Source organism: Enhydra lutris, unplaced genomic scaffold (genome assembly GCF_002288905.1).
Source record: "Enhydra lutris kenyoni isolate GAN:26980312 unplaced genomic scaffold, ASM228890v2 scaffoldscaffold7, whole genome shotgun sequence".
Lineage (NCBI taxonomy): Eukaryota > Metazoa > Chordata > Mammalia > Carnivora > Mustelidae > Enhydra > Enhydra lutris.
In genome coordinates, this window is record NW_019154091.1 from 37,625,659 (window position 1) to 37,635,837 (window position 10,179).

Genomic DNA, 10,179 nt, shown 5'->3' on the forward strand with positions numbered 1-10,179 from the left:
AAATGAGAAATGGCTGATAGAAAACCAAGAAGTACAGGCAGAACAGAACTAGGATTACTGTTTCACAGGCTGCCTATGGCTATCCTTTGGTTGCACTCACTCTATTTGAACATATCTGTAAACCCTTGTTTCTAATATGAAAACAGATTTCCCATTACATCATTTCTCCAGACTAGAACTAGACGGAAGATGTCTGCAAATGTGCCACTCCCAAATGTTTTTCTGTGTGCATGAAATCCACAATTGAAATATAACTCTTTACTGTGTTTTTCTTTGATTATTAAATGTGAAAAAAGATAAAGCTATTTTAATCTTCTTCTAGTGAGCTGGAATGCATATATTCCACCTGCATTGTGACCATCTATGTATGATCCCACAGGCAATGCTTCCTCAGACTACAGAGAAGGAACCTAACATATTTCTGTCCTTTATAATTACAGACTGCAGGGGAAGGATGCCAAAAATCATCAAGACTTGAAATACAGTTTCAGTAATACTCTACATTTATTCTAGAATGAGCTGAAAAGCAGACTGCAAAGAGATTATGTTATGGGGGGGAAATGTTTCAAAAGATAAAGCAATTGAATTCAAATGCATTTTATTTTATTTTATTTTTAAGATTTTATTTATTTATTTGACAGACAGAGATCACAAGTAGGCAGAGAGGCAGGCAGAGACAGGAAGGGAAGCAGGCTCCCTGCTGAGCAGAGAGGTTCCATCCCAGGACCCTGAGATCATGACCTGAGCAGAAGGCAGAGGCTTTAACTCACTGAGCCACCCGGGCTCCCCTCAGATGTATTTTAAAGGAACCAGAGACTGTGTGGTTCTCAATCTAATAAACCTTAAATTGAAGAATTTATTATTCAAAATCTCTTTCAGATAAATGTAAGGAAAGACAAATAGGGTTCATGGAGTTTCAGTTAACTGATACTATCCTAGTTTAGAAGATGGATTTAAATATCTCATTAAAGTTTCCATTTAGAACCCCAAACATGAGTGTCTATTATAGTAATTATATCTCAAATCTTTATATTTGGTGGTGATGGTCATAGTGATGTTAATGGTCCTCTTTTTTTTTTTTTTTAATAAGCTGTGTTGGATTCTGTGCAAAATGGACATGGCCCTTGAAATTATTGCGCCCTTTCATCTTCTCTGTTTAAAAAAAAAAAGCAAAAAACAAAAAAACCCTGCCCACTTCTGTAATAAAAGATGCAGATGAGAAACCAGAAACTCAATATGAGCTGCTTTCTCACATTTTTACATGTAGCCTACAAATAACTAAAGCCTCTTGGGTTATAAGAACAGAGGGCATATAAAGCCCAGAAGAGTTGTCCTGGGTCCCAGTTCCCACGTCTATTCCATCCACCTGCTGGGGCTCCCCTCTTCTGTTTGGATCAGACAGAGCCCGCAGAAGCTGCAGCCCATAGACACAGGTATCACCAACTCTATCTGCAGCTCTTGCTTTCAGCCCATCTCACTGGTACGAGTGCTGCTTGATTGTGTATACAGAACACAAAGAATAGAGATTTTTAAATACAATCCAGTCAAATTAGCCTTGTGGGCAGACAAGCTAATGAATTCTGATTTAACAATTATGTTACAAGGTGAATTACTTCCTGTAATTTTTCATGGTTTACCACTGAAAATAACTGATGGTTTTGTTAGCAAATATTTCTTGGATCCCCTGGATTAACTACATGAGTTAACAGAGCAAATGGTCACATCAATGAAGGAAGAATATGAGTAATTAATTATTTAATCAATGATTATTTTTTTCTTGTCTATATAATAAACTGTTTCTCTATTTCACATCCACATCAATACTTTGCTTATTTATATGACATAGCTTCCACGTTGTGATATATTACAGACTTGGCAAACAACTTTTAAAGGCATTATGAATGTTTTTATGGACCATCAAGTTTTCTTAAGAGAAATTACTTTGTGGAAAATTATTAAATATCATAAATAAATATTATGCACATAGAGGCTTATATAGTTCTAATTATATTATAAAAGCTAACAAGAGAGCATAACCCCTGAAAATATTAAAATATATAAAAAGTGCTTAATTTGATGGTACACTGGCAAACAGTGAGCATAAGATTTTTAAATTTTTTGTAGAGTAAGAATTCCATTTCATATAAATTTCTTTGTTTTGGGCACCTGGGTGGCTCAGTTCCTTAAGCGTCTGCTTTTGGCTCAGGTCATGATCCCAGGAACGTGGGCTTAATCCCCACATCTGGCTCTCTGCTCAGTAGAGAGCCTGCTTCTCCCTCTCCCTTGCCTGCTTGGGCTCTCCATCAAATAAATAAAATCTTTAATACAAAAATAAAAAATAAATTTCCTTGTTTGATTTTAAAATATTTAAAATACTTGAAACAAATTAACTCCTCAAAACTTGTAGGGAGAACTGGTTGTTTTTAGGTTATGCCTTCAAATGTTATGGGGGAAAAAAAGGAAAAACGTGTAAAAAAAAAAAAAAAGAAAACTAACACTGGAAAAAAAATATTATAGAAATAATACAACACACCCCCCCAGAAGCACAGCTAAATGAAATTGGTCCTAATCATAGGGTATTCACTTTTTTTTTAAGATTTTATTTATTTATTTGACAGAGACAGTGAGAGAAGGAACACAAGCAGGGGTGGGTTAGGGGGAGGGGATGGGAGAGGAAGAAGCAGACTTCCTGCCAGGAAGCCCTATGTGGGACTCAATCCCAGGACCTGGGATCACCACCTGAGGCCTAAAGTAGATGCTTAATGACTAAGCCACCCAGGAGCCCCTAGGGAATTCATTTTTTAACATCATGTTGGAAGAGGTGGCAATGATCCTTTAGGAGATTATGAGGAAAAAAACTGTCATTAAGTCATGAGAAAGAAACAGAAAAGAAAATGGAAAACAATGATCAGGAAAAGTCATGAGGGGAAAATTTTAGAATAATCTGTTAGGTGACATATTTATCTTTACAATACAAATGACTCATACAAATTGTTTGACATCATTCTGGATAGGAATAATTTTTAAGTGTAGTTTAAATATTTCATAGATCATAAGACTGCTGCTCTTTTAAAATCAATTTAAGACCACATCTGGAAAACTCCAGAAGGTAAGTGAATGACAATACCTCAGCAAGTAAAGAGATATGCTGATCACTGATAAGAGAAAATAATCTAAGGCAAAATCTTTGTTGGAAATAAATTGCAAAAGTAAAATCATATCTTAGTAGTTTAATAGCATGAAATACTAGTTTCAGTGGTATACAGAAAATCCAGGAAGGACTGAAACTCAAAACTTAGTTTTAAAAATAAAAACTGTCACTTTCTCTGACTTCTAGAATTGTATATTAAAATTTCTTCAAGATGACTGAAAACATAGAACACATACAGACGTCAAACATCCTCCTTCCAAGAAGCAGATGCAAAAAGAAAGTGAGTACTTTTCCCCAATCCTCACTGAATCCTAATGTTATTTTCTGTTCCTTGTTAAATAATTTTTCTAAAGAATTTCATTATAATTTAGCACAGGACATATTATGTCTAACTTATTTTCAAGATTCTGTCATTTAAGAGATTTACCTGGACTTTACCAAGCAGAAAACAATTCCATGGATCTCCAATATTTGGGAAAATCTTATTCTGCCATCTCTCTTCATGCACATGAATAACTTACATGCTTTCTCAGAAATAGTATGAAAAAGAAACACTAACCCATCTCTCTTTTAATCTTCAGAGATAAAAGATCATCCAGTTTACTCAAATGTGAAAACACATACTTCAAACTCCAATCAAAGACAACAAAAACTCTACCATCTATAGAAAAAAATAAAGTTCATGTAGAACACCTAGCATATTTTCCTCCAATTGTTTAACCTCTGTGTATATGATTCAAGCAACTTAAACAGAAGTCACTGTTCCAAATAAGAGTCAGCTTGCCCAGGTTCATTAAGTTACTTATTCCATGTCTTATCATCTACACAATAAAGCAATGTTGAAAAACAAATATCCTTAGTTATATATTACAGAAAATTAGTTTGAGTCCTATCGTCATTCATTCATAACTGAGTCGAGCGTAAAAATTATTTCTTCTCAATTTGTTTGGAAACAATTGTGAATCTCCTGATTTCACTACTGATACATTTGAGGACGTTTCAAGAAATAACACTTGATTTGCATTTTTCAATAGATGTTTGTGATTATATTTCCTTCTGTGTAATAGCTGTGGCTATTCCTAATGTGGGGACTTTAGTGAAGCTCCAGTGAGAAAATTGTGGATGTGCACACATGTTGATATCAACTAATAAATATCTTCTGATTGTGGGTCAGTAAAAGTGATTTGAACAGATACATTTTATTATATGTGCTTCCAAAGCGAGCACTGAACAGATACATCTTAGAAGTTTGCAAATAACATATCAGATAAAGAGCTAGTATCCAAAATCTACAAAGAATTTATCAAACTCAACACCCAAAGAATAAATAATCCAATCAAGAAATGGGCACGAACAGACATTTCTGCAAAGAAGACATCCAAATGGCCAACAGACATATGAAAAAGTGCTCCACATCACTTGGCATCAGGGAAGCAGAAATCAAAACTACAGTGAGATACCACCTCACACCAGTTAGACTGGCTAAAATTAACCAGTCAGGAAATGACAGATGTTGGTAAGGATGCGGGAACAGGGAATCCTCCTACATTGTTTGTGGGAATGCAAGCTGGTGCAGCCACTCTGGAAAACAGTATGGAGATTCCTCAAAAAGTTGAAAATAGAGCTACCCTACAACCCAACAATTTCACTACTGGGTTTTTAACACAAAGATACAAACGTAGTGATCTGAAGGGGCACGTGCACCCGAATGTTCTTAGCAGCAATGTCCACAATAGTCAAACTATGGAAAAAGCCTAGATGTTCATCAACAGATGAACAGATAAAGAAGATGTGGTATATATATACAATAGAATATTACTCATCCAGCAAAAAAACGAAATCTTGCCATTTGCAATGTCATGGATGGAACTAGAGGGTATTATGCTAAGCGAAAGAAGTCAATCAGAGAAAGACAATTATCATAAGATCTCACTGATATGAGGAATTTGAGAAATGAGACAGAGGATCATAAGGGAAGGGAGGGAAAAATGAAACAAGATGAAACCAAAGAGGGAGACAAACCATAAAAGATTCTTAATCTCAGGAAACAAACAGAGTTCTTGGAAGGGAGGAGTGTGGGAGGGGTGGAGTGGCTGAGTGATGGACAATGGAGAGGATATGTGCTATGGTGAGAAAAAATTTTTTTAAATTAAATAAATAAATATAGTACTTTAAAGCAGAAAAATATATTTTGACTCTTGGTGATTAGGAGATAAAGAAATGTACATTTGTACCATAGATCATCAATTCTGTACCTTTGATTAGAGCTTAAAATAAAGACCATGACACATATGTGTTAACACACTTGATAGACATATGTTAAAAATTATACATTTAAATGTATATTTAAATTGCATATACATGGGCGCCTGGGTGGCTCAGTTGGTTAGGCGACTGCCTTCAGCTCGGGTCATGATCCCGGAGTTCCGGGATCAAGTCCCACGTTGGGCTCTCAGCTCCATGGGGAGTCTGCTTCTCCCTCTGACCTTCTCCCCTCTCATGCTATCTCTCATTCTCTCTCTCAAATAAATAAAGAAAATCTTGAAAAAAATTGCATATAAACATTTAACATATTTTTAATTATATGCCATCTTAATTTAGTTAGAAAATGATATGTGGGGAAGGAAAATAGTCTCTTAAAAAGTGTAAAAAGTGGTGAGCGCTATGAAATGTGTAAGCCTGATGATTCACAGATAATAATCACAGATGATTATTTACCCCTGGGGCAAATAATACATTATATGTTAATTTTTTTTTAAAAAGTGGTGGATAATGTTAACTGAAGGCACACAGGACTCATTTGCTGAATGAAGAAAGAATATATAAGTGAACTAATGTATGAGTGAATACATAAATACAGAGAGACAGAGTTACAAGATTTCCCTAGCTGTTTTCTTCTTCTCTGAGTTCTTCTCTCCCTCTCACTCATACCCTGAAAGACGCACTTTCTCACCCAGCCCAGCACAAAAATGAAACTAATATATGAGGAAAGTACTCTAAGAGACTAAAGTAGAAGTGTGTTTGTTGAACCTGATGTTTTCCCCCAGGCACTGGAGCAGAGTACAAGATGATGTGGAGATGAATTCCAACAAGAGAACTTTTGAACATAAAGGAAAAGAAAGCAGGAAATAACCCAGCTGGCCTGGGTCATGCATTTTCTACCACCTACCTGTTGTCTTTGGGTGATTTCATATCTCAACAGTTCTAGACACTTCCAAGTTCCCCTCCAGAGAAGGTAGGGAACTTGGACATCATATAAGGGGGTTGGAACCACAAAGGGATAATTTTGAACCTTGAATGAGATGGAACTGAACTTGTTCACAAATGGGATTCCCTTGAGAACAAGGCAGCTACAGAAGGAAGGAGTGAACTTTAATGAGGTTTAAGCCTTAATTATATTTACCAATACCTATGGTTAGTCTCTGAATTCCTTCCTTGGAATTGCTTCCTCTACAAGAGAAACTGCTGTTCATTTCTTAAAAAAAAAGTCTCAATTAGCCTTTCCAATTCAGAACCATATTTTCTGATTAAATGCTATTTCCCCAATAGAATCTGATCTCAGAATGAAGGCTTACATTTTTTTTTTAACCTCATTAAAGTTCACTCCTTCCTTCTGTAGCTGGGAAAATAGCATTTAATCAGAAATTATGGCTCTGAAATGGAAAGGCTAATTGAGACTTTTTTTGAAGAAATGAACAGCAGTTTAAAATAATTTTAGGGGCGCCTGGGTGGCTCAGTGGGTTAAAGCCTCTGCCTTTGGCTCAGGTCATGATCCCAGGGTCCTGGGATCAAGCCCCGCATCGGGCTCTCTGCTCAGCAGGGAGCCTGCTTCCTCCTCTCTCTCTGCCTGCCTCTCTGCCTACTTGTGATCTCAGTCTGTCAAATAAATAAATAAAATCTTTAAAAATAATAATAATAATAATTTTAAAAAATCAAGAGCAGGGATGCCTGGGTGGCTCATTTGGTTAAGCATCTGCCTTCAGCTCAGGTCATGATCCCAGGGTTCTGGGATCGAGCCCCACCTCAGGCTCCCTGCTCCACTATTTAAATGCATTCTTGGGCCCCAATTCTGAATCAATGAACCAGGAACTGAGGGGGGGCCCAATGATCTGTATTTTAACAAGCTCTCCAGATGATTCTGAGGCAAACTAAAGTTTGAAATCTACTGGTACTGACATCAGAAGCAAGAGAATCATAGCTGTGAAAAGTCCCTAACCTTAAAACCATGAGTGGGATAAATAACAAAGAAAAACTAAAAAGTCAAAGAGGTAGACTGTAGTTCAAAAGTAAAGATGTCCCTGAACATAAAATTCTTTCTTAACTTAGTACAAAATGGGAATATGCTGAATGATCTATGTGGCATTTCATTATATTTTTTATAAATTAACAACCAGGCTCAATTACACTTTACGCTTCTGCCTCCATGCCCAAATTTGACAACCAAAAAAGGTCACCTCCAGGTCCAAACTAACAGAGAATCCTCCCTCACTTAACAGTAATACACCAAGAGCAGGCACTGTGCCAGGAGGCATTCAATTCACAGCCTACAGAGAAGCAGCTCTGAACTCACCTCTCAGTGTCAAGACTTAACCACTGAGTGGATTGACATTTGCATTTTTTCATGCTCACCTGGTTTCCTACCAGCACCTCGCCCTTCTTGGCCTACCTTCACTAATTACCAAAGCGTTAAGGCTCAGAAATATCATCATTTGATATTGCGTTGTCAAAGTGTATTCAACCCAATAGTAAAATATAAAATATAATTAACACATAAGTGAGTTTTCGATCACCTGCTGCTTGTCTCTGCCAACTCAACCCTCCACCATTGTAAGGATAGATGAAAGCCCACGATAAAAGGAACTATACAATACTCTATGAAAATAAAACATAAAAATAGGCTCAGATACTTCCTGAGAGATTATCAACATATCTAGCCCAGCAGCTGGGGCTACCTTAGTTATTTGAGCCAAAACCACACAGGAAGTCTCAAACTCAAGATGCTCACTGTATACCACAGGGCCCAGTACAAGAAGGTTTCAGTGTGTGGTGACCCTGACAAGGGCCTCCTCTCTTTCCTCATTTTCATGCAAGGTCCAAAAACAAGGCAAAAGGTAGATTTTTAAAATAATATTGATTCAAGACTTACCTTTAAATCCTTTGCTTACTTTAAATTTGGTTTCTTGGGTATGGTTTCTTCCAGTATGGTCAGTAACAAACATCCATATAAGAATCTGATATTTTTTTTTAAAGATTTTATTTATTTATTTGACAGAGAGATCACAAGCAGGCAGAGAGGCAGGCAGAGAGAGAGGAGGAAGCAGGCTCCCCTAGAGAGCAGAGAGCCCGATGCGGGGCTCGATCCCAGGACCCTGAGATCATGACCTGAGCCGAAGGCAGCAGCTTAACCCACTGAGCCACCCAGGCGCCCCAAGAATCTGATATTTTATTAAAGTATCTGATGCTTGAAAATATAGTGTTTGCGCCCAGAACTTGTTTTTATCTTGTATTTTTGGTCTTCTTTCAATCTTGTGGAAACCTGCATTAGAGAAACTGAGTACAGTCCCACAATCCAAATGTTGGTAAACTCAAACCAAGAATTTTTAGTAACGGTGTTCTGTATTGTAATCTACCTGAATAACAGTGCCAATAATCTCTTTCTCACAGGTAGTTAATATCTTTTCCAGCAGATAAATACTTGCAAGTATTATTCACTCATGTCTGCTCTTGGAAATCTTTAGTCAATGAAAAATATGTACAAAGTTCACTATGTCACATTCATAAATAGAACATTTGACAGTTCAATTTGGGAGAATTGAAACTATGAAAAATATACTATATCATTATTAGTTTTTTTGCATCTGTCACCTTTCCTTACAGAATATCTGCTTCTCTCTCTCTCTTTCTCTCTCTCTCTCTCTCTCTCTGAGTTGACCATATGTTCACTAAAGGCAGAAATTGTTTTACTCACTTCTGTATAACCAGCACACAGTGCGATATCTAGCATATAAAAACACCAGATAATTACTGAACAAGTAAATATCTTTATGGTTTAACATAGTAGAGGACAAAGAATTTTAAGTTATGATAAGTGGAAAAAAAACTTCCATTCCATTGTTTTGTTGTCCTCACACTTGACTTCTTCTTCTTGATAATATGTAATATTATTTCTAGCTAGTCATTGTTAAAAATTGGGGCAATAAGGAAAATATGAAGCAAAAAAACCTTAAAATTGCCTGATAATATATATATATATATATTTTTTTTTTTTTTTTTTTTTGGACACAGAGAGATCACAAGTAGGCAGAGCAACAGGAAGAGGGAGAGAGAGAAGCAGGTTCTCTGCTTAGTAGGGAGCCCAATGCAGGGCTCGATCCCAGGACCCTGAGATCATGACCTGAGCCGAAGGCAGAGGCTAAATCCACTGAGCCACCCAGGTGTCCCTGATAATATATATTTTGATACATTTCTTTTCCATATTTTCCATGTATATTTTATACATGATAGGGATCACACAGTATTTTGAAATCCAATTTTTTCAATTACTATTATGTCCAAAGCATTTGTCATATCATTGAATACTTCATAAAACTAATTTTAAGGTTTTCGTATTTTTCAATTGGAAGGTTGTATCATATATATCAACTCTCCCACTATTGTTGGACATGAGATTTTTCCCTGGTATTTGGCAATTCAAATAATGCTAGGATAAAAATCTAAGTGTGTAGCATTTGGTTCACATATATCATTTTCTGAAGACAGATTTCTAGAAGTAGAATCATTAGCTCAAAAAGTACTACCATTTTTTAATACTAAACTATATTTTGCTGGGGCACCTGGGTGGCTCAGCCATTAAGCATCTGCCTTTGGCTCAGGTCTTGATCCCAGGGTACTGGGATCAAGCCCCATACTGGGTGCTCTACTCAGCCGGGAGCCTACTGCTCCTCCCTCTCCCACTCCCCAGCTTGTGTTCCTTCTCTCGCTATGTCTCTGTCAAATAAATAAATAAAATCTTTAAAAAATAAATAAAT